The sequence below is a fragment of the Monodelphis domestica genome, chromosome 1, assembly GCF_027887165.1.
Source record: "Monodelphis domestica isolate mMonDom1 chromosome 1, mMonDom1.pri, whole genome shotgun sequence".
Lineage (NCBI taxonomy): Eukaryota > Metazoa > Chordata > Mammalia > Didelphimorphia > Didelphidae > Monodelphis > Monodelphis domestica.
In genome coordinates, this window is record NC_077227.1 from 531,408,652 (window position 1) to 531,435,134 (window position 26,483).

A 26,483-nucleotide genomic window follows, 5' to 3' on the forward strand; every position below is an offset into this window, starting at 1 on the left:
CTGAAGGCACAGCTAGAAATGGAATGGAATGGGTATCCTGCTTCCCACAGCAAGGGATCAGGAGACTCCTAGCTTTAGAGATAAAAGAGCTGACATACCTTAGAGGCCCCAGACTGCCATTAAGAGTGAATGGCCAGACTCATTGATTAGACTTTTGATTAAAACTGAAGCTTTCCCTTTTGTTTGTAGAGAATCCACCTTGTATCATCTTGCACTAATTAGTAGTAAAACCCTTTTTAAAGGAATCTAAGATAGCTCATGTGCTGTTTTTGATGAGGAGGGCAGCAGAAGGAAGAACAAAGAGAGAACCTAGTAGGAGAGGGGTATCAGCTATCAAGAGGTCTCCAGAAAGGCAAGTCTGGAGGCTTATTGGTGGGAAAAAGGTGAAAGACCAAAGGGGACTCTTCCCTAGACCCAAATTTATTTTATCATCACTTTCCTTCATGAATATAGCCCTGAGCATTAATATTACATTGTCATGTTTCTGTGTTATCATGAAATTAGCCTGCTTTCTGGCACCGAAAATGAACTCAAAGAGAAAAGGCCAGGAAGGACACAAGCCAGGCTGTTTTATCTCTGGGGCCAAATGTCTACAGATTTCAATTAGCAAACTGATAGCGTTATCACTTCAGAGTAAAAGTTTAACTTTGTTTTCTGGTGGAACCTACTTGGAAGCATTGATAACAGAATTTGAAAGACTAAATTCCATTCCAGCTCCTTCAGATTCTTTTTAAATTGCTGGAAAAATATTCCGGGAAATAGATTCCTTACTCTGGAGCTCAGAGAAACAGTGATTGACTATAGTTAAATTCTCATATCAAAGAGTTAATAATAATAGTTCGCATTTATATAATATATAAGATCTGATTCTGTTTTCCCAATAGCCCTAGGAAGTAGGGAAGCAAGTATTATTATTCCCATTCTCCAAATGAGGAAACTAAAGCTCATAGAGGGGAAGGAATTGCCTACAGTATTGGAGGAAAAAGTAGGACTAGGACTTTAAAACAACCGATCTGCAGGCTTCAGCTCAATGTCACCCAATTAATCCCAGGACTTTGGCACTAGTCAGAAAACTTTCTACTAGTCTGTAAAACTTTTACTTACCAAAGGTAGTTTTTAAAGTTTTTACAACCTCTAAAAAAAAAAGAAGAAGAAATAGACTCACTTTTCTCCCTGAGTCCTGCTCCTCCCTCCAATTCAGGACTCATCTTTTTCCCCAAGTGGGGACAGGACAGTTTGTTCTCAGAAGGGCAGACAGAAGAAAAGTAGTTTGCAGTAGGACAATAATGAGGAGATCTGTTTGCATAGGGTCCAAAGCTAAACTGAGGAGACAGAGTGGGGGGCAGGGCAACAGAAAATTCAAGTCCCAACATTGAAAATGTAGTGCTTTTTTTTTTCACTGAATTAGTAACTGTCAATTGTATGATCAATCAATCAATAAACATTTATTAAGCTCCTACTATGTGCCAGGCATTGTGCTAAGTACTGGGGGTACAAAATGAGACAAAAAACAATCCCTTCCCTTAAGAAGCTTATAATCAAATTGGGAAGAAATATACAAACAGACACAAAGCAAGCTATATATATAGGATAAATAGCAAACAAGAAAGGGAAGGGACTAGACTTAAAAAGGGGTGAAGGGTGGGGGCACCTAGGGGCACAGTTGATAGTGAGCCAGGCTTAGAGATGAGTGGTCCTGGGTTTAAAATATGGCTTCAGAGACTTTCTAGGTATGTGACCCTGGGCAAAACATTCAACCCCCATTGCCTAACCCTTACCACTCTGGAATCAATACACAATACTGATTCTAAGACAGAAGGTAAGGGTTTAAAAAAAAAAGTAAAGGAAGGCAGCCTAGTAGTACCAGATCTCAAACAAAACAGCAATCATCAAAATAATCTGGTACTAGGTAAGAAATAGAGTGTTTGATCAGTGACATAGATTGGATATACAATATACAGGAATAAAAGACCGTAACAGTCTCTGTTTGATAAACCCAAAGATACAAACAGTTGGGATAGGAACTCGCTCTTTAACAAAAATGCTAGGAAAACTGGGTAAGCAGACTGGCAGAGATGAGATATAGACCAATATTTCATGCTATATACCATGATAAACTCAAAATGGGTACATGATTTAGACATGGAGTGATATCATAAACAAATTAGAGGAACACAGAAAAAAATACCTATCAGATCTATGGATAAAGCAGGAGATAGTGAGGAAGTTAAATGGACAATTTTGATCATATGAAATGAAAAAGGTTTTGCACAAACAAAACCAATGCAGCCAAAATAGGAAGGAATGTGGGGGGAGGGGTGGCAGATTTATAGCAAGTCTCTTTGATAAAGGCCTCATTTTTGAAATGTATAGGTCTAAATTTATAAAAATGTGAGCCATTCCCCAGTTGATAAATAGTCAAAGGATATGAATAGGCAATTTTCAGAAAAAGAAATCAAAGCTATCAATAGTCATATGAAAAATGTTCTAAATCACTAATGATTAAATACATACAAATTAAAATAACTCTGAGATACCACCTCAAACCAAAGATTGCCTAAGATGACAAAAAAATGACATATTAATGGGGATATAGAAAAATAGGTACATTAATGCACAGTTGGTGGAACTATGAACTGGTCCACCTATTTCAGAGAACAAATTGGAACTTTGCCCAAAGGACTATAAAACTGGGCATAAAACTTTTGACTCAATGGTAGCACTACTAACAGTAGAAAAAAGAAAAGAACCCATATGTACAAAATATTCATAACAGTACTTTTTGTGTTAGTAAAGACGTGGGAACTGAAAGGATGCTCATCAATTAGGGAATGGATGAACAAGTTGTGGCATATGATTGTAATGGAATACTACTACTCTCCTATAAGAAATGATGAAGGAGATAGTTCCAGAAAAAAACTGGAAAGACATTTAAGCTAATGCAAAGTGAAGTAAGTAGAATGAGGAGAATATTGTATATAGTATCAGCAAATTATAATAGTGATCAACTGTGAAAGATATATATTTTTCCACTGAACATTTTTATTAACAGTGAAACAAAATATGAGGTGCTACAATCCAAAGGAAAAAATATGGCTGTTGCCAGTGATCATTTTGTGATATCTGATACCAAAGTAACAATGATGAGGTGGACCCACCCTGGAAAGATCTCTCTGGTTCAGAAGAACCCTGAAGAATGATACCCCTTAAAGCTTTCCATTTTACTACACTAATCCTTAATTCATGAAACCCAAAGCAGGTAACCTTGGTCACTGTAGGTATCTGTGTTAAATTGTAGATGGCATTCTTCTTCACATATGCATTCGAATCATTGGACAGCCACTAAGAAGGCTTAGATATTCTGATCAATACAACAATCCATGACAATTCCAAAGGACTCATGATGAAAAATGCTATCCACTTTCAGTGAGAGAACTGATGAATTTTGAGTGCAGAAGGAAACATTTTCTTTCACTTTATTTTTCTTGCCCTTTTTTTCCTTTCACAACACAAATAATGTGGAAATATGTTTTACATTATTTCATATGTGTTATGGATATCATATTTCTGGCCTTCTCATTTATTAGGGGAGAAGTAACAAGGGAAAGATTTCAGAACTGAAAATCAAATTTAAAATGAACATAAAATATAATATTTTCAAAAGGTTGAGGGGTATAAGGCATCATTCTTATATGTATGTGTATGTGTGTATTTGTAGGCATGTGCATATATATAATGCAATATGTAAATATAAATATAAAATGCAAACTAAGGAGAGAGGGCACTAGCATTTTAACTGAATCAGGAAAAGGTAGTGATTGGACTGATTCTTGAAGGTACTAAATGATTCTTCATGGTAATGATGAGAAGAGAGTATATTCCAGGTGTGGCCAATCTCAAAGACTCTGTGTGAGGAGTAAGGTCAATTTGTTACATCATAGAGTATGGAGTTTAGATTACTATATAATGAAGTTGAAAAGATAGGTTGGAACCAAATTGTGAAGAGCTTTAAAGAGTTAAGTAGAGGAATCTATATTTTACTTTAAATGCAATAGGGAGCTACTAAAGCCTTTTGAGTTAGGAGAGTTATCACACTTTCAACTAAAAAAATTACTTTGAAAAAAATAAGGAAAAATTCACATAGGCAATCATATGGAACATAGATGGGAGTGGAAAGAGATTAAGGCAGAGCAACCAATTTGGAAGCTATCAAAATAGATTAGACATGAAGTGATAGAGGCATGAACTGAAGCAATAGTTGTATGAGTAGTGAGAAGGAGGCAGATTGGAGAGATGATGGGAAGGTAGAAACAGCAAGATCTGGAACTGAATATGTATATGGGCTGAAGGATAGTGAAGAGTTGAGGTTTTTAAATCTGGTCCCAAATAGCAGTTCTCTTCTTTGGTTCCTCTCTTTCCAGAAAGGTGAAATGATCATTATAAAGAAAAGAGTAGCTGCTGTGATTTTTGGTTCTAAGATAGCACCAGCGGGCAGATTTCTGGATAACCCCTATCCTTACTCTATCGCACCTCAAGGCCAACCTTGTACTGTTTCCTAAAATCTTCTTCTATTTCTTTTTCATGCCCAGGTAGGGCACTATATTCCAAAGACAGTATCACTTCTTTTCTCCTGTTAATCTTTTCCCAAATATGTCTTACCCCAGACAGGGGAGGGAAGAAGCTCTCCCATTGGCTACTGGATAAAGGGGTGGGGAAAATGAGGAATGGCCTCAGGCACATGGAGATGGGGAGGGGAACAGCTTTGCCCTAAGTCCCGCTGGCTTTCTGGTAAAGAAATATGGTGGGCTATGGCAACCATACCCACAGAGAGGGCTGTGTGCCCTTTTTGTCACCTGTGCCACAAATTCACCACCATGGATCTAAGCTTTCCTCAATCTTAGTTCAATGATAGAAGCAATGCTAATAGAAAGAGACCAGGATTTAAAAGCAAAAGACCAAATTTTTTCAATCCAACTACTTCCTGTGAGTGGGCACCTAGAGGCAGCTAGATCTACATTTGGAGTCAGAAAAATCCAAATTCAAATTTTTTCTCAGACATTTGCCAGCTGTGTGGTCTGAGACAAATCACTTAATCTCTTAGCCTCAGTTTTCTCATTTATACAGAGCTGTTGTGAAGATCAACTGAGATAACATATGTAAAGCACTTATCAAAACTTAAAGTGATATATAAATGTTAGCTATGAGGCAAATCACTTCACCTCTAAGTCTCAAATTTCCACCTCTGTAAAATGAGGGGAAGTTGGAATAGATAAGTCTCTTTCTTTCCACCTTTGGAATGTTATGGGATTAATTGTGGCATATTTTGGTTCCCTAATGGGTCATCCCTTACTTGTGTGTAAAGGAAATTTCCATCCCCTCCCCCTCCTAGATTGTCAACCTACTTCCCACATCCCTTGTGTGGGATATTGTGGGCTATGCTCGCTCTCTCTACTTCCCTGGATTCAGCATAAGAGAGGATGGAGAGTCAGGTGGGAGGATCAACATGTGGTCAGACTTAGAGTACAAAAATAAACTTTAAGCCTATACTTATCTACTTTCTTTATTTCAAGTTATTATTAATAAACTCTATAGAAAATAAGAACCTGGAGTTATTAATTTAAATCTAACACTTGTCCAGAGTTCCAAAGAGGATGACTGACTCCCTTAGAAGCCTCCTTCCTGCATCCCAGCTAGTAATTCTTAGGATCCCTTTAAGCTCTTAAAAATTATTGAGGACCCCAGAAAACTTTTGTTTTTGTAGGTGATCTTTATTGATATTTACTGTATTGAAAATTAAAGCATTTAGTATTATTATGAAAATAACTTCTACCTAACAGTTCCCCTTTAAAATGAATCATGAACCCCCAGGGTCTCAGAACACACTTTGACAACTACTGCTCCCCTTTCTACACTCTAATGAAGATGAGGGACTGTGAGTGTAACTTTGAACCCTGACCTCTAAGATATCAGAGCTATAAATAAGTTCTATCCCTTATCTGGACTAATTAGAAGGATCATTTTGGTGGAAGCTTAATTAGATAAAAACAAAGCAACAGAAAATTGATAGGTTATCTCATAAAAGGGAAACATTAACTTGTTTTAGGTAATAATTCAGAAAGGAAACTGTTTTAAAAAAGCAAACAAACTCTTACCTTCTATCTTAGAATTGATACTGAGTATCGGTTCCAAGGCAGAAGAGTGGCAAGGGCTAGGCAATTGGGGTTAAATGACTTGCCCAGGGTCACACAGCTAGGAAATGTCTGAGATCATATTTGAACACAGGTCCTCCAGGCTCGAGGCCAGGGGCTCTATCTGCTGAGCCCCTTGACTACTCCAAAGAGGAAACTCTTAAGGAACAGGAGCTGACTTACTTGAACTTTGTGAATTCCATAACTCTGAGCCCAGGACATTTTGCACATGTCTTTTTAACTAAGGAATTTGTGAGAAATGTAAAATTTTGAAACAGGTTTTGGTTTAGAAGACAAAGACAGGTTTTCCTTACTATTTCAGCCTTCTCTTTGGAGGAAATGGTAACTCTTTCTCAAAGCAGCACCATCTTCCTCTCTCTTTCCTGAAAGGAACAGGTCATTCCACTCCTCTTCAATGCAATTTAATACAAGTCTATGTATATGTCTGCCTCCTGACTTCTTTCAAATTCCTGCTAAAATCTCTCTTTCAATAAATCTTTCCTAGTCCTTAATTCTATTGCCTTTACTGATTATTTCCAATTTATACACTATTAGCTTGTTTTTTATATTTATTTGCATGTTAGGCTGTGAGTTCCCTGATAGCAGGGACTGTTTCATCTTCATTTGTATCTCTGGCACTTAATACAATCTCTGGCACATAGTAGGCACTTAAATGTTTATTGATTGCCAAAAAAAAAAAAAAGCACCCATAGATAAAACTTATCGTGCCATGGGAAAAGTACTAGATTTGGGATCAGAGCACCTGGGTTTACATCCTGCCATTGCCACTTACTATCTGTGTGACTCAATCAAGTAAATTACTCTCTCTGGGTCTCAATTTCCTCTTCTGTAGAATGAGGTATGGACTAAAACACAGGTGTCAAACCCGGTAACTCCCAGGGTCCCCTGGACATATTTTGATAAGCACTGCTCTAAGGTAACACCCCTTCCCTGTCTGCACTCTGATGAAGATGAGTACTATGCAAGAATCAGATTAAAGTAAAATTGGGAAAGAGTTAACAAAATAAAAATAAAATAGAACATAGATAATGCCAATATATGGCTTTCTAAGTCAATATGTGGACCACAGATATCCTTATTTACAGTCTAGAGGTTCTGTTTCCATTTGAGTTTGACAGTCTAGCACTAAAGGACCTCTAATGATCTTTCCAATTCTAAATCTATGACCCTGTGACTTTGTCTCTGTCTTTTTGTAGCTCATGGCCTAATAAGGGGATAAAACAGAGATAGTTACTGTGTCCTACTCTTTATGATGCCTCCATTTGGGATCTTCTTGGCAAAGATACTAGAGTCATTTGCCATTACCTTCTCCAACTTATTTTATGAATAGAGAAACTGAGGCACACAAGGTTAAGTGACCTGTACAGGGTCACACAGCTAATTAGTATCTGAGGCCAGGTCTGAACTCAGGAAGATAACTCTTCCTGACTCTAGGCCATGACCTCTATCCACTGTGTTGCCTAGCTGCCCAACTCTCAGAGTTAGATAACCATAAATCATAACATCACACAAAAAAATGCATTAGAAAGATAGACAAAGAGTTTAGACTTCAGAGATCTAAGAGGAAGCTCATTAGTGATAGGACTGAAGACTAAAGGAAGACTTCACAAAGGAGGTGAGATCTGAACCTCACTTAAAGGCTGGATAGGAATTTGAAGTGTAAAGAGGCAGAGGAAATAGTTCAATCAAAGGCACAAGGATAAGAAAGAGTACCATGTAATGAAGGGGAAATATGGCAGTGACTTAGCATGTGGGAGAGAAGTAAATATAAATCTGAAAGGGTCCAATGGTGCCAGATTATGGGAGGCCTTGAATATCAGACTAGAGTCTGAACCTACTTGGTAAAGAATAGTGAGGCACTAAAGATTTTTGAGCTGAGGAATGGCTTGACTAGATCTATGAAAAGTAAAAGAGAAGTGAATAGAGACAGAAAGAATCATTGTAAATCATTGTAAGAGTTTAGGGCAGTAAAAATTAGTCTGTGTTTCTGTGAAGGTGAGAGAGGAAAGGATAGGTTAGAGAGATGTAATCCATATGTAATTAATACTGTTCCAATTAAAATTATCTCAAGAGACTAAATTTATATTTTGATCATTTTTGTATTTTGATCTAATTTTAGTGAATGGTGTAAGATATTGGTATATACCTAGTTTCTGCCAAACTACTTTCTAATTGTTCCAGCAATTTTTACTAAATAGTGATTTCTCATCCCAATAACCAGGATCTATATTTTTTTGTCAAATAACAAAATTACTATAATCTTTTACCACTGTTTGTTGAATGCCTATTCTGTTCCACTGATTTACCTTTCTATTTTTTAGACAGTATCAGATATTTTTGATAATTAGTGCTCTATAATACAGTTTAAAATCTGGTGCTGCTAAACCCCCATCCTTCACATTTTAAAATTAATTCTTTTGTTATTCTTGATTTTTTGCTCTTCCAAATGAATTTTGTTATTTTTTCTAATTCAATAAAATAATTTTTTGATAATTTGATTGGAATAGCATTGAATAAGTGGAATAGTTTAGGCAGGATCGCCATTTTAATTATATTGGCTCTGCCCATACATGAACAATGAATATTTCTCCACCTACCTACTCTTTAAGATGCAGCTAGAATGCCCCTCTCCCAATGAATCCTTCCTTGGACACTCCAGTCCACAGAAGTCTCTCCTTTCTTTGAACTTTTAGAGCACTGAATCACTGAACTAAAGGATCAGGGACCCCCAGAGTTGTGTGATAATTAAAATGTTTGGGAGCAAGGGAAATATATATAACAATTATGACCGCTGAAATATGTTTTCTACTGTGTCTTGGTTTTATATAAATATAAGATGGTCGCCAGGGAATATATTCCCAATTTATGAATATGCCCAAGCCAACTGGGTTTTATAGAGAAATTTAATTTATAATACACTGATTAATCAATAGAAAAAGAGAGAAAGTAAGAAAGGAATAAGAATGAAGGGCCTCAAGCCAATAAGGCCTAGACCTCAGTCCTAAGAGATAAATCAGTCAGTTGGTTTTATCACTCACCCAAGATCTCTCTAAGTAAGGCTTCTCATGCCAACCTCAGGCTCCACCTTCAAGAGAGCCTCCTTTCAAGAAATGTTTCCAGAGAATTCTCCTCCTGACTCCTCCTGAGTTCACCTTCCACAGCCTCCTTCAAAACCTCTCCAGGAGCTCTCCCTCCAGGACTTCTCTCCTCTCAGACCTCCTTCAGAGCAAAACCTCCTTTCAGTCCTCAGACCCCCGCTATCTTTAAGCAAATAATCTAAGTTCCCTCCCTCAGTTCTCACATCTACCAATCATTGTCGATGTCTCCCCTGTGCCAATGGTGGCTCTAGCTTAACCCAGGACTGCCCAGAGGTCTGTCCCTTTTCCACATGTCTGTTGAAGGTCATATTCTCAAATAATTAAATCTTGATCTTTGCTGTTACTCTGAGTAGGGTGGAGATTGTAGTTTCCAAGACCTGGTTCTGTCATTCCAAGTATCTCTATTGTATCAATTCTAAAATCAATCATGACTCAAAGAAATTCCTGTTCTATGCTTAAGTATAGGTCAAAGCCCTTTCCATTGTTTAGCAAAAGGTTTCTGTCCTAAAGTAGTCTTAAGTAGGGAGGAGAAGGATCCTCCCATGCCAAGGAGTTTCATATTCCAATAGAGTTCTTACTATCAGTAGGAAATTTTTTCAAGTATGAAATTTCCCAATGGGGAATTTTCCAACATTCATAAGTCTAAGAAATTTTAAGGTTTACAGTTGGAAGGAAACTGAGAAATCATCCCATTTTAATAACTTCTAACTCACTTGGCATCTGTCAAATGTAAATCCTGCCTGGTACTCTTAATTGTGTGTGTGTTTGTGTGTAAAATCTTTCCCAATTAGATTGTAAGCTACTTGAGAGCAGGAAGAGTGTCAAATAACTTTACAAACCTTTGACCCAAGGTTATGCACTTAGCAAATCAGTACAAAATTTCTCCAGTCTAAGTCATAGTTTCCTGTAAAATAGAGACTATAATACTTACAATGTTGTGAGGATCAAGTGAGACAACATAAAGATATGTAATCCCTAAAGCATTAAACAGAACAAAAGCAGTGCTTGCTACCTGTCTTGTCATGTCAGCTCTCTGGATCTTGTTTTCCTCATAGCCTCTAACTTAGATAAAAGAAAGAAGGAAGCAAGGAAGGAAGGGAGGAGGAAGGACAGGTGGGAGAGAGGGAGGAAGGAAGAATTTATTAAGCATTATGCCAGTGCCAGGCACTATGTTAAGCACTTTATAAATATTATTTCTCTTGGTCCTCACAACCACCCTGGGACATAGGTGCTGTTATTATAATCATTTATAAATAAGGAAACTGAGGCTAAGATAAAGTAAGTAACTTGCCTAGGATCACACAACTAGCAAACTCTGAGGCAAGATTCAAACTTATGTCTTCCTGACTCTTTGTCTAATACTCTTATATCTTCTGATTTTTCTGGGTTGTTTCTGCACATCTCCTTTCCCAACCCCTACACCTAACTTTTAGTTAGGTATTTATTCTAATTCCTAAATAAAAATCAACTGAACAAGCATTTATTAAGTACTTACTGTGAGTAAGACTCTGTGCTAGGTGCTGGGGATACAAAGCTAATATAAGGTAGGTCCGGTCCTCAAGGAGCTTACAATGTAATGATGGGAAAGAGTGGCATAACTCTAGTAGAAGAGCAATGAGAACAGTGTAAAGGAAAGTTACAGATAAAATGTGAAAAACTCGAGGAGGAAGGAATAACTTTAAGCTGCATGAGGAGAGGCTCTAGAGAAAGCTTCTTGAAGAAGTGATATTTGAGTTTGGTCATGAAAGAAAAGACTTCAACAGATGGAGATAGAAAACCAAAGAGAAAATGGGGATTCAAGGCACAGAGGATGAAAGGAACAAAGACATAGTGATAGGAGAAAGCAAGACAAGAATGAGGGATGGAGAAGGATCCAGTTTTCTGTAAAACCAAGATGAAAGAGAACAGCATGAGCAAAGACCAGAAAGATCAGTTGGAATCAGATTGTGGAGAGCCTTGAATACTAAGATCAGTGTAAACACTCATGAGGGGAAGCTAGATGTCTCAGTGGATAGAGATGAGAGGATCTGTGTTCAAATCCGACCACTTCCTAGCTCTGGGCCTTGGTCAAATCACTTAACCCCAATTACCCAGCCTTTACTGCTCTTTTGCCTTGGAATGGATATCTAATACCTTTTTTAAGACAAAAGGTAAGGGTTTTGTTTTTTTATTAAGAGTAAACACATACATCATTCTTCCATTTTCCTTGATTCCATCATAGAACAGAGTATATTAGAGCTAGAAAAGACCTTAGAGGTCAGCATAGTAGAATGAAAGCTCTTTGTAAGTAGGGACTGTATCATTTTACATAGCACAGCCTACTACACAGTAGGAGTTTAATACATTTTTGTTAAATGTATCTGGTCCAATGCCCTCACCAACAGAGGAGGAGCCCGAGACCCAGTTACTTGTATCATTTAGTTTTTGCTCTCAGATCTCTTATTTATTCTCCCATCCCTGGAGTTCTCTCATCGTATACTGCTGAGTTTCCAATATTTATGACAAGGATTATCCCTCAGTGGGATGTAAGGAGAGAACTGCACCCTGGTCAACTGTGCTTGTTATGGCCTTTCCCAATTGACCAGAGGGTCAGAAAGCCTCCCTGCTGGCCTTCATTCCAGCTTTCCCCTGCCCAGAGTAGTGGTTGCTGTCTCTGTCCTTATCTCTGTTTATAAATAAAGCTGTGGAAGGCAGAGCAGCCCCGAGGGAGCACGAACACTAAAGGGATCTCTTCCCATTACTTATGATGAGGTGGGGCCATGTTAAACCCAAAGGAAAATGTAAGCTACACAGGATCCTGTTTGCTCTTTTATTCTGAAACGCAGCTCTTATACCCAGGCATTGTGATTGGAGCCATCATTAGAATACCACCCAGATGTCTTCATTTAGCAGCTGACTGACTACTGGAGATGCCTTTTGTAAACCCTCCATTTGGCACTCTTCCAGGACAAAGGCCCTGGTTCTGCTCTCTGATGAACCAACCGATGAAGAGTTCTAAAACCCGGAAGCTTCTCTTCCATGATTAACCTGCTCAGCCTTCATGGGGAAGCTGGAATTTTTACACTTCCCTCATCACCTCTATGAAATAACCTCTAGCCCCCTGGAGTGTTCCCAGTGGTCGTCCCTTGTGGCACTAAGCCTGTGCCACCCTGTGTTGCAGCATAGTATCCATGTCTTACCTCTGGACCCCGGCTGTCTAGCATGCCTGGTTTGCCTAGCTGTGGAGCCCAGTGCCTCCTACCCATGGGACTCCTTGGTGAGAACTAGTTATGGGTCACTTTCTTTGTGCAATCTTCCTGCTCTCTCTGCACTGCTCTGCCTGGAGGTCATAGACTGCCAGGGAGGTTCTCCCTCTTTCCCCTCCCAATTCTGAGAAATGGGTCTGGAGATATTTGTTTCTGCTTTGTGTTATTTGTCCTCATTTTCTGTCAGAAGGTGAACGCAGCAGCTGAGAGCACAAAGGACTGAGGAAAAGAGACTGAACAGTGCAGGGACTCTTTTATTTAATCAATTAATTAATTTAGAATATTCTCCCATGGTTACATGAATCATGTTCTTTCCCTCCCCTCCTCCCACCCCCCTCTTGTAGCCAACGCACAATTCCATTGAGTTTTACATGTGTCATTGATCAAGAACTATTTCCATATTATTAGTATTTGCACTAGGGTGATCATCTTTTTTTTTTAACTATTACCTACCATTTAGAATCAATACTAAATATTGGTTCCAAAGCAGGAGAGTGGTAAGGGCTAGGCAATGGAGGTTAAGTGTTGCCCAGGGTCACACAGCTAGGATGTGTGTGAGGCCAGATTTTAACCCAAGACCTCCTATCTCTATGCCTGGCTCTCAATCCACTGAGTCACTCAGCTGCCCTGGTACTACTTTTAAATCTGAGGCCAGCCAATTGAAGAGCCTACATCCTCCTCTCCCTCCTAGGTGTGACATAGTAGATGGAGTACTGGGCCTGCAGTCAGGAAAACTCATCTTTCTAAATTCAAATCTAGCCTCAGGCATTTACTGGCTATTGTAAACCTTAAAATTTCTTAGACTTATAAATGTTGGAAATTTCACCATTGGGAAATTTCATACTTGAAAAATTTCCTATTGATAGTGGGAACTCTATTGGAATGTGAACCCCATTGGCATGGGAGGTTCCTCCTCCTCCCTTCTTAAGATTACTTTAGGACAGAAACCTTTTGCTGAACAATGGAAAGGGCTTTGACCTATGCTTAAGCATAGAACAGGAATTTCTTTGAGTCATGATTGATTTTAGAATTGATACAATAGAGATACTTGGAATGACAGAACCAGGTCTTGGAAAATACAATTTCCACCCCACTCAGTCCTAACAGGATTTAGGAAGGGCTGCAGCAAAGGATCAAGATTTAATTATTGAGAATATAACCTTCAACAGACATGTGCAAAGCCACAGACCTCTGGGCGGTCCTGGGTTAAGCTAGAGCCACCATTGGCACAGGGAAGACATGAACAGTGATTGGTAGATGTGAGAACTGAGGGGAGGGAACTTGGATGGTTTCCTTAAAGATAGAGGGGTCTGAGGACTGAGGGGTGGTTGGTTGGAGAGGTGGTGCTCTGAGAAACTCTGTGTGACCCTAGGCAAGTCACTTCACCCTGTTTCCCTCCGTTTCTTCATCAATAAAATAAGCTGGAGTTGGAAATGCTAAGTCCACTCCAGTATCTCTGCCAAGAAAACCACATTTTTAAAGAGCTGGATATGACTAAAGCAAATGAAGAATATTCACACACACACACACACACACACACACACACACACACACACACACACACAGAGTAGGAGCCTGAGCTATGCTGAGCTTCATAGGAGGTAAACAGAGCATTCCCAAAGCTGGGTGATCTCTTCCCTGCCCCAGCTAGGAACAGCACAAGGGCCGTTCAGTTCAGAAGCCCAAGTAAACCTCTTTAGCAAGGGAGAGATAAAAGTCTTATAGTGCATAGCTAGGTCTCTGAGTCATCCCACTCAGCCAGGCAACCAGAAAAAGCCACTGGAAGGCCTGAGTAAATAAGCCAACTATTTGACTTAAAGTTTTAAAATTCCTTTAAACTCCTCTTAAGCCCCCATCTGTCAGACTGAATCCCCAAAACATTCTGGCGACTACCTCAAAATCTCACTGGAACTCTTTTAGGATTAAGGTCACAAGACTTCCCACAGCTCTCATTTTTCTTCCTGATTGGCATGAAACATAAACATTTCACTTTTGGACAGCTCTAATTATTAGGGAGTTTTTCTTCATATCAAGTCCATGTTGACTTTTTTGCAACTTTCATTCATTTTTTTTTCCTGATTCTTCCCTATAAGGCCATGTAGATCAAATCTAGTCCCTTCTCCACATGACAGTTCTATGGATCTTTTAGTCTTCTCTTCTTAAGGCTAAAAAAGCTCTATTCTTTCAAATAATCCTCAGATGACACAGAATAAAAGGTTTTTAGTATTCTGGTTACCCACCTTTAGATACTTTCCAGCTTATCAATATCCATCACAAACTGGCACCCAGAGATCACTCAACTCAGTACTCTAGATGAGGTCTGATAAAAGTAGAAAATAGTAGAACTATCACCTCATATTAGAACTTCTGCCTTTATTAATACATCCCAGGATTAAATTCACTTTTTTTTTTTTACTACCACATCACATTGCTGACTTCTTTTGGGCTTGTGGTTTGTTAAAACCTATTGACCTTTTTTTCAGACAAACTGCTCTCTAATCATGTTACCCATTCTTATATTTGTGAAATTCTTTTTTCACCCAATAATTGTTTTATTGTATTTTATCCTATTAGACTTATTCCAGTGCTCTAGTCTGTCAAGGTCTTTTGGGATCCCATCTCTGATATCCAGTGTATTAGTTATCCCCCCAGTTTTATGTCAAAGTTCTATGACTAGCTGTCCAAACTGACCTACTATGGACCTTGAAGAATTAAAAAGAGTGGCAGTTTATGCTTTTGAGGGACATAAGGAAAAGGAAAAGGAGAACTCATCCCCAATCATATCCCCATCGAACTATGTAATCAAGCAGTTGTTTTTCTTCTGTGTTTCTACTCTCACAGTTCTTTCTCTGGATGTGGATGGCATTCTTTCTTATAAGTCCCTAAGAATTGTCCTGGATCACTGCATTGCTGCTAGTAGAGAAGTCTATTATATTTATACTTGATTGTGCCACAGTGTATCTGTCTCTGTCTGTAATGTTCTCCTGATTCTGCTCCTTTCACTCTGCATCAATTCCTGGAGGTTGTTCCAGTCTCCATGGAATTCCTCCACTTTATTATTCCTTTGAGCACAATAGTATTCCATCACCAACATATACCACAATTTGTTCAGCCATTCCCCAATTAAAGGGCATCCCCTCCTTTTCATTTTTTTTTTCCCACCACAAAGAGCATGGCTATAAATATTTTTGTACAAGTATTTTTCCTTATTATTTCTTTGGGTTATAAACCCCAGCAGTGGTATGGATGGATCAAAGGTCAGACAGCCTATTAATACCCTTTGGGCATAGTTCCAGATTGCCCTCCAGAATGGTTGGATCAATTCGCGACTCCACCAGCAGTGCATTAATGTCCCAATTTTGCCATATCCCCTCCAACATTCATTACTTTCCTTTGCTGTCATATTAGGAATTTGCTAGGTGTGAGGTGGTCTCAGAGTTGTTTTGATTTGCATTTCTCTGATTATAAGAGATTTAGAACACTTTTTCATGTGCTTATTAATAGTTTTAATTTCTTTATCAGAAAATTTCCTATTCATGTCCCTTGCCCATTTATCAACTGGAGAATGGCTCCAAGAATTCTTGATAAAAAAGACCATACCTAAACAGAAAATTTAATGTCCAAATACAAGACTCAAGAGAAGTGTTAAAAGGTAAATAAGAAAGAGATAATTTAAAGGATCTAATAAGGTCAAGCTTTATATTCCAAATGGAAAAATGATATTTGCAACTCTTAAAATTTTTATAATTTTCAAAGTAGTTAGAAGGCATATACACAGAGAGTGCGAGAGTAAGTTGATTAGGATGATATGATATGCAAAAAAAAATTCAAGGGGTGAAAAAGATAGATTGCATGAGAGAAAAGAGGGAGTAGAATGGGGTAAATTATCTTACCTAAAGAGGCACAAACAAACCCTATTATAGTGGAGGGGAGGATGAAGGCATTGTTTAAACCTTACTCTCAACAGAAATGATTCAGAGAGGGAATAATAACCATGTTCACTTGGGTATAGAATATAGTCTAATCCTAGAGAAATAGGAAGGGAATAAGACAGGAGGGAGAAATAGAAGTGGGAAGGGGTGATTAAAAGCAAGATACTTGTGAGGAGAGACAGAATGAAAGGAAAAAGAGAGAGCCGGATCAAAAGGGGAAATTAAGGTGGAAGGGAATACACAGACAGTAATCATAACTCTGAATATGAATGCGACAAACTTATTCATAAAATGAAAGTGGATAGGAGAATGGATTAGAAACAAGACTCCTACAATAGATATATTGTTTACAAAAAACACATTTGAGGCAAAGAGACACACACATAATAAAAGTAAGGGGATGGAGCAGAATCTATTGTGCTTTAGCTGAAGTAAAAAAAAAAAATCCAAAATAGCAATCAGGATCTCAGACAAAGCTAAAGCAAAAACAGATCTAATTAAAAGAGATAAAGAACGTAATTACATTTTGATAAAAGGCACTATAGACAATGAAGTAATCTCAATACTAAACACATATGCACCAAATTAGTATAGTCTTCAAAGGAGAAATTAATAAAATTGATAGTGAGAGAACTATTGAACCAATAAAGAAGAATAGGAGCTGGTTTTATGAAAGAAAGAAAAAGACAGATCACTGGTTAATTTAATTTAAAAAAGGAAAAAAGAAAATCAAATTACCAGTATTGAAAATGAAAAGGATAAATTCTCCACTAATGAAGAGGAAATTAAAGCAATCATTAGGAACTATTTTTGCTCAATTATATGACAATAAATATGATAATTTAAGTGAAATAGATATATTTTTTGCACAAGTTATACAAATAAAACCAATGCAACCAAGGTTAGAAAAGAAACAACTAACTAGGGAAAAAATTATAACAAATTTCTCTGATAAAGATCTCATTTCTCAAATACATAGAGAAATAAATTGAATTTATAAGAATACACACAAACTATTTCCCAACAGATAGTCAACAGATATAAATAAGTAGTTTTCAGATGAAGAAATCAAATCTATCAAAAATCATATAAAATATTCTAAATCACTCTTTATGAGGGAAATTCAAATTAAAACAACTCTGAGATACCACCTTATACCTATCAGATTGACCAATATGACAGTGAAGGAAAATGATAAATATTGGAGGGAATGTGGCAAAATTGGGACACTAATGCATTGTTGGTGAAGTTGTAAACTGATCCAACCATTCTGGAGGGCAATTTGGAACTATGCCCAAAGGGATATAAAACTACCCTATGATCTGTAATACCAGTACTATATCTGTATCTCAAAGATATAAAAAATATTTATAGTAGCTCTTTTTGTGGTGACAAAGAATTGGAAATCAAGGTGATATCCATTAATTGGGGAATGGCTGAACAAATTGTGGTATATGATGGTGATGGAATATTATTGTGCTGTAAGCAATGATGAATAAGATAATTTCAGAATAAGCTGGAAAGACCTAAATGAATTGATACAGAATGAAATAATCAGAACCAGTAGAACATGGTACACATAACATCAATACTGTGGAATAATCAACTGTTAAAGACTTAGCTACACTTAGCATTACAACTATCCTGAACAATTCTGAAGGACTTATGACAACGAATGCTATCCAACTCCAAAGAAAGAACTGTTGGAGTTGAAATGTAGATCAAAGCATAAGATTTTTCACTTTAGTTTATTTGGTTGTAGCTTTTTTTTTAGAGGGGGGGTGATTTTATATGAGCATTCTATTACAGTAATGAACAATATGTAAATGTTTTTGAATAATAGATATAGAACCCAGATCAAATTGCTTTACAATCTGCAGAAGAGGGGAAGGAAGGAGAAAGAAAGACAATTCAGATCTTATAACTTCAGAAAATGTATGTGGAAAATTGTTATTACATGTAATTGGGAAAATATCTTTTAAAAAATGAAATAAATATATACGTAGTTGTTTGCATCTTGTCGCTCCCCATTAGACTAAAAGAGCAGAAATAGTCCATTTTTCTCTGCATTTCCAGCTCTTAGTGCAATGCCTGGAGCATAGAAAGAGTTTAATAAATGTTTATTGATTTATGGATGAGGAAATTGGGGCCTCAAAGAAGTTAAATAACTTACTCAAAGCCATACAGGCAGCGTTAAAAGCAGTATTTGAACCAAAGACTTGAATACTGGAGTCAAAGAACTCCAGAGTTAGAGATTTTTCTATTGCATAACTGTGTTGAAGTGGCGTCTAGGCTCAGGTCCAAGAGGTTGTCATAAGTACCTCACAGGATGTAGAGTCAGGAGGGCGCTTAGAAGATTACCTAGAACTTCTGGGTAATCATGGCTGCAATCTAGACACCACATACTTCCTCTCCCCGGCACCGAACGAAATAGACTACATCAAAGGAGCATAAAAATCACCTTTGGAGGAACAGAAGGACTACCCAGTACCCCACAGAGGCGAAGGTACGTGGGGTTTGAACATTTCCACACTATAATAAGAAGGAGGAAAAGCTTGCACAGAAACGTGAACTGAGCTGCCCTTCCCCCCCCCCCCACCTCCCCCACCAAACCAGAGTGAGCTACCGGAGCGCTCACTGGGACAGCGCATGAATGAGGAACGTCTCTGTCGGGGGGGGGGGGGGGGAGGACTCCAGGGTCCTTGGGATCTGGGGACTGCCAGGAAAAAACATATCAGGGCGGTTTCATGGGAGAATCCTGGGCTGAGCACAGGGGGCCCAGGGAGCCATACTCGGGGCGGTTGCGCTGAGCATCCGGGCGGAGCTAAACACCAGGGGAGGACCACGCGCTGATTATCAGGGCAGAGTTGAACACCTGGGCAGTTTGGCTGTGATCAGGAGCCCAGCGCTCTAAGAAACCTCGGAGGCTGGGAAGAACTAGTCTGAAGCAACCTAAATTCACAGAAAACCCACCCATATCATCCAGACCCAATACCAAAAAGGAAAGGGGAATAAAACCACCAAAGGGATGGCTCACATGGCCCAAAATCAAGCCTCCAGGAAGAAAGGGAAAAAGGTGACTATTGAAAACTTTTATGGTGGAAGTACCCAAGGAAAAGAAGAGAATGAGGATGAAATCCAAAAAAAAATCAGAACATGCCTCCCAAAATGGAAATTATCAACAAGCTCTGGAAGATCTCAAACTGGAACTTACCCAAAAGATGGAAACCTGGAAAGAAAAATGGGAGAAAGAGATCAGCAGTCTGACAGATAAGACTGCTCAATTGGGAAAAGAGCTCGAAGCATCCAATAGAAGGGCAGACAAAGCTGAAAAGCAAAAACAGTCCCTAATGACCAGAATTAAGCAACTCGAAGAAAATGAGATCATAAAACAGCAAGAATCAACAAAGCAAAGCCAAAAAATTAATGAATTAGTAGAAAACATTAAATATCTCACTGAAAAGGTCACAGACTTGGAAAACAGAGGAAGAAGAGACAACCTCCGAATTATCGGTCTCCCAGAAAAACCAGAGATAAACAATAAGCTCGATGTTATTCTACAGGAGATTATAAAAGAAAATTTCCCACACGTTCTGGAGCAAGGGGGCAAAATAGAAATAGAAAGGGTTCACAGAACACCCTCTATACTAAATACCCAAAAGACAACCCCTAGGAATGTAATTGCCAAATTCAAGCGCTTCCAAGAAAAGGAGAAAATCCTACAAGAAGCCAAGAAGAGGAGCTTCAGATATAGGGGGGCTCCCATAAGGATCACACATGACTTAGCGGCTAACACACTAAGAGACCGCAAAGCATGGAATACGATATTTAGAAAGTCAAGAGAGCTGGGTCTCCAACCAAGAATCAACTACCCAGCAAAAATGACTATATATTTCCAGAGGAAAGTATGGGCATTCAACAAAATAGAAGATTTCCAAGCATTTGCTAAGAAAAGACCAGAACTTAGTGGTAAACTTGATATCCAAGCACAGAAAGCAAGAGAAACATGAAAAGGTAAATATGAAAGAAAGGGAAAAGGAGATAAATCTTATCTTTTTCTTTAAGTCAAACTCTCTTCTATAAGGACTACATTTACATCAAATTATATATATTAATATGTGGGGAAAATGTTTTGTGTAACTCTCAAAAATTGTATGCATCATAAGTGTAGTTAGAAGAAACATGCATAGGGAAAGATTGGGGCATTAAGAAGATTTGGGGAAAGTGGGGACAAAGAAAGGAAAAGGGGGGGGAACCATTGATAACACTAAGATTTACTTCAAGAAATAGGGGGGGGACTTAATAGAATAATCTTTCCCATATAAAGATACACATGGGAAGGGGAGGGGAAGAACTCTCATATGAGGAGAGGAAGAGAGTGTGAAGTGGAATTACTTAAACCTTACTCTCAGTGAAATCAAATCTGAGAGGGAAGAACATCTAGATCCAGTGGGATCCTGAATTCTATCTTATCCAATAGAGCAAGAAAGAAAGGAAAATTAAGGAGAGGGAAGGGGGAGGGAGTATAAAAAGGGAGGGAAGGAGAGGGGGGAGGGGAAGGGAGCATAAAAAGGGAGAGGCTAGAAAGGGAAGCATCTCAAGGGAGGGGACTAGGGGGACTGACCTAAAGTAAATCACTGGTTCAAAAGGAGATAGCTAAAGAAGAAAGGTCAGAACTAGGGGAAGATATCAAAATGCCAGCGAATCCACAAATGACAATTATAACTTTGAACGTGAATGGGATGAACTCACCCATAAAACATAGACAAATAGCAGATTGGATTAGAACCCAAAACCCTACCATTTGTTGTCTTCAAGAAACACATATGAGGTGGGTTGACACTCACAAGGTTAGAATTAAAGGTTGGAGTAAGACCTTTTGGGCCTCAACTGATAGAAAGAAGGCAGGAGTTGCAATCATGATATCTGACAAAGCCAAAGCAAAAATAGACCTGATCAAAAGGGATAGGGAAGGTAAATATATTCTGTTAAAAGGGAGTATAGACAATGAGGCAATATCACTAATCAACATGTATGCACCAAATGGTACAGCATCCAAATTTTTAATAGAGAAACTAGGAGAATTGAAGGAGGAAATAAATAGTAAAACCATATTAGTGGGAGACCTGAACCAACCACTATCAAATTTAGATAAATCAAACCAAAAAATAAATAAGAAAGAGGTAAAAGAGGTAAATGAAATCTTAGAAAAATTAGAGTTAATAGACATATGGAGAAAAACAAATAGGGACAAAAAGGAATACACCTTCTTCTCAGCACCACATGGCACATTCACAAAAATAGATCATACACTAGGTCACAGAAACATGGCACTCAAATGCAGAAAAGCAGAAATAATAAATGCAGCCTTTTCAGATCACAAGGCAATAAAAATATTGATCAGCAAGGGTACATGGAGAGCCAAATCAAAAATTAATTGGAAATTAAATAATATGATACTCCAAAATCGGTTAGTTAGAGAAGAAACCATAGAAACAATAATTTCGTTGAGGAAAATGACAACGGCGAGACATCCTTTCAAACCTTATGGGATGCAGCCAAGGCAGTACTTAGAGGAAAATTCATATCCCTGAGTGCATATATTAACAAATTAGGGAGGACAGAGATCAAGGAATTGGAAATGCAAATCAAAACACTTGAGAACGAACAAATTAAAAACCCCCAGAAGAAAACCAAACTAGAGATCCTAAAAATTAAGGGAGAAATTAATAAAATTGAAAGTGACAGAACTATTGAGCTAATAAACAAGACTAGAAGCTGGTACTTTGAAAAAACAGACAAAATGGACAAAGTACTGGTCAATCTAATTTAAAAAAGGAAAGAAGAAAGGCAAATTAACAGCATCAAGGATGAAAAGGGGGATCTCACCTCCAATGAAGAGGAAATTAAGGCAATCATTAAAAACTACTTTGCCCAACTATATGGCAATAAATATACCAACCTAGGTGATATGGATGAATATTTACAAAAATATAAATTGCCTAGACTAACAGAAGAAGAAATAGATTTCTTAAATAATCCCATATCAGAAAAAGAAATCCAACAGGCCATCAAAGAACTTCCTAAGAAAAAATTCCCAGGGTCAGATGGATTCACCAGTGAATTCTATCAAACATTCAAAGAACAGCTAACCCCAATACTATACAAACTATTTGACATAATAAGCAAAGAGGGAGTTCTTCCAAATTCTTTTTATGACACAAACATGGTTCTGATCCCAAAGCCAGGCAGGCCAAAAACAGAGAAAGAAAATTATAGACCAATCTCCCTAATGAATATAGATGCAAAAATCTTAAATAGGATACTAGCAAAAAGACTCCAGCAAGTGATCAGAAGGGTCATCCACCATGATCAAGTAGGATTTATACCAGGGATGCAGGGCTGGTTCAATATTATGAAAATTATCCACATAATTGACCACATCAACAAACAAACCAACAAAAACCATATGATTATCACAATAGATGCAGAAAAAGCCTTTGATAAAATACAACACCTATTCCTACTAAAAACACTAGAAAGCATAGGAATAGAAGGGTCATTCCTAAAAATAATAAACAGTATATATCTAAAACCATCAACTAATATCATCTGCAATGGGGACAAACTAAATCCATTCCCATTAAGATCAGGAGTGAAACAAGGATGCCCATTATCACCTCTATTATTTGACATTGTATTAGAAACACTAGCAGTAGCAATTAGAGAAGAAAAAGAAATTGAAGGTATTAAAATAGGCAAGGAGGAGACCAAATTATCGCTCTTTGCAGATGACATGATGGTCTACTTAAAGAATCCTAGAGATTCAACCAAAAAGCTAATTGAAATAATCAACAACTTTAGCAAAGTTGCAGGATACAAAATAAACCCACATAAGTCATTAGCATTTCTATATAATTCCAACAGAGCTCAGCAGCAAGAACTAGAAAGAGAAATCCCATTCAAAATTACCTTAGACAAAATAAAATACTTAGGAATCTATCTCCCAAGACAAACACAGGAACTTTATGAGCACAACTACAAAACACTTTCCACACAACTAAAACTAGACTTGAACAATTGGAAGAACATTAACTGCTCATGGGTAGGACGAGCCAATATAATAAAAATGACCATCCTACCCAAACTCATCTATCTATTTAGTGCCATACCCATGGAACTTCCAAAAAAATTTTTTAGTGATTTAGACAAACCATAACAAAGTTCATTTGGAAGAACAAAAGATCAAGGATATCCAGGGAAATAATGAAAAAAAAATACAAAGGAAGGGGGCCTTGCAGTCCCAGATCTCAGACTATATTATAAAGCAGCGGTCACCAAAACAATCTGGTACTGGCTAAGAGACAGAAAGGAGGATCAGTGGAATAGACTGGGGGCAAGTGACCTCAGCAAGACAGTATATGACAAACCCAAAGATCCCAGCTTTTGGGACAAAAATCCACTATTTCATAAAAACTGCTGGGAAAATTGGAGGACAGTGTGGGAAAGATTAGGTTTAGATAAACACCTCACACCCTACACCAAGATAAATTCAAAATGGGTGAATGACTTGAACATAAAGAAGGAAACTATAAGAAAATTAGGCGAACACAGAATAGCATACATGTCAGACCTTTGGGAAGGGAAAGACTTCAAAACCAAGCAAGACTTAGAAAGAGTTACAAAATGCAAAATAAATAATCTGGAATACATCAAATTAAAAAGTTTTTGTACAAACAAAACCAATATAACCAAAATCAGAAGGGTAGCAACAAATTGGGAAACAATCTTCATAAAAACCTTTGACAAAGGTTTAATTACTCAAATGTACAAAGAACTAAATCAATTGTACAAAAAATCAAGCCATTCTCCAATTGATAAATGGGCAAGGGACATGAACAGGCAGTTCTCAGCCAAAGAAATCAAAACTATTAATAAGCACATGAAAAAGTGCTCTACATCCCTTATAATCAGAGAGATGCAAATCAAAACAACTCTAAGGTATCACCTCACACCTAGCAGATTGGCTAACATGACAGCTATGGAAAGTAATGAATGCTGGAGGGGATGTGGCAAAGTGGGGACACTAATTCGTTGCTGGTGGAGTTGTGAATAGATCCAGCCATTCTGGAGGGCAATTTGGAACTATGCCCAAAGGGTGATAAAAGACTGTCTGCCCTTTGATCCAGCTATAGCACTGCTGGGTTTGTACCCCAAAGAGATAATAAGGAAAAAGACTTGTACAAGAATATTCATAGCTGCACTCTTTGTGGTGGCCAAAAATTGGAAAATGAGAGGATGGCCATCAATTGGGGAATGGCTGAACAAATTGTGGTATATGTTGGTGATAGAATACTATTGTGCTAAAAGGAATAATAAAGTAGAGGAATTCCATGGAGACTGGAACAACCTCCAGGAAGTAATGCAGAGTGAAAGGAGCAGAACCAGGAAAACATTGTACACAGAGACTGATACATTGTGGTACAATCGAAGGTGATGGACTTCTCCATTAGTGACAATGCAGTGATCCTGAACAATCTGCGGGGATCTAAAAAAATACCATCCACAAGCAGAGGATAAACTGTGGGAGTAAAAACACCGAGGAAAAGCAACTGCTTGTCTACAGGGGTGGAGGTGATAGGACTGAGGAGAGACTCTAAATGAACACTCTAATGCAAATACCAACAACAAGGAAATGGGTTCGAGTCAAGAACACATGTGATAACCAGTGGAATCATGCGTCGGCTATGGGAGAGGGAAAGGTGGTGGGAGGGGGGGGAGGGGAGGAAAAGAAAATGATCTTTGTTTCCAGTGAATAATGTTTGGAAATGACCAAATAAAATAATGTTTAAAATTTAAAAAAAAGAAAGAAGATTACCTAGATTTCATGGAAATTGAAGCTCACAACCAAGAAGGCACTTGCATGGGTATCAAGTAGCTGATCCAGTGTTTCAACCCAGGTTCTTGGAATACAGATCCAGTGCTTTCCCAATACATTGTTTTGCCTTTATAAGCTAATACATTGTCATTCGTTCCTTGTGAATCAGTAAGTTCCTCAGACTCCAGTCACTCTTGGATAAGCTGTATAGAGATGAGAAATGGATCCTTGATGAACCCATGGTGATTAAGGCCAAAATTGATGGATAAGCTGTCCACCCTATTCTACACTTTTATTTTTAAAAATAATTTATGTAATTAACTTCAAACAACAAAAAAATAAAGTCTTTACAATTTCAACATTGGAAATGGCTTTAATACCCACCTTAGATAATTCCATTGCTACTTCTATCACTCTACATCTTAAAAACAAAACAAAAACATCCTTACCTTCCATTTTAGATTCAATACTGTGTATTAGTTCCAAGGCAGAAGAGCAGTAAGGGCTAAGCTCTGGGAGTTCAGTAACTTGCTCAGGGTCACATAGTTAGGAAGTCTCTGAGGCTAGATTTGAACCTGGGACCTCTTGTCTCTTAATCCTGGCTCTCAATCCATTGAGCTAGCTAGGTGCCCCTCTACATCCTAAAAAAAATTTTTTTTAACCAATGATGTTTTTGTCTTATCAATGCTGATGAGCACAAAAAAATATATATTTTTAAACCATAATCCAAATCTCTTCCACTTCAAAGCTATTTGTTCCCTTCCTTTATCCTCACACCACCATCCCCCAAAGGATTTCTTAAGTTGTTTCCCATCAAGTACCTAATTGTCATAAATTCACAACTTTGGAATTCTGGGTTTTGTTTGTGGATAGAATTAGGATATAATTCCATCATGGGTAAAACCCGAGTTATCCCTCAGTTATCATCCCTACAGGTGAAATTTTTGGACCAAAACCACTTTTTCCTACAGATAAGACCATCTCATCTGGGCCCTCTATATCTTCTCTTGGGTATTTCTGTAGGTGGTTCTCTCTCTACTGTCTATGTTTCTCCCTCTTTCTTTCCTTTCCTGCTTTTCTCAGGTTCAGTCAACTTTTTCTTAATTTTCCTCCTCTCTCCT

General features: G+C 38.0%; 2 protein-coding genes across 11 annotated transcripts in view; one reads left to right on the forward strand and one right to left on the reverse strand.

The window, feature by feature from the left end:
• The window catches only part of GCSH (glycine cleavage system protein H), a 244,341-nt gene that overhangs the window by 149,307 nt on the left and 68,551 nt on the right, over nt 1-26,483 (reverse strand). For 9 of the 10 annotated variants that reach the window (XM_056813278.1, XM_056813280.1, XM_056813279.1 and 6 more), the window contains one exon: nt 25,363-25,565. The gene's annotated coding sequence lies outside the window, so the exon portion shown is untranslated. Of the gene's footprint in view, nt 1-1,165; nt 1,323-25,362; nt 25,566-26,483 lie in introns of all 10 variants that reach the window. The other variant, XM_016432773.2, reaches the window with a different exon arrangement.
• The window catches only part of BCO1 (beta-carotene oxygenase 1), a 156,500-nt gene that overhangs the window by 88,449 nt on the left and 41,568 nt on the right, over nt 1-26,483 (forward strand). The window lies entirely within an intron of this gene.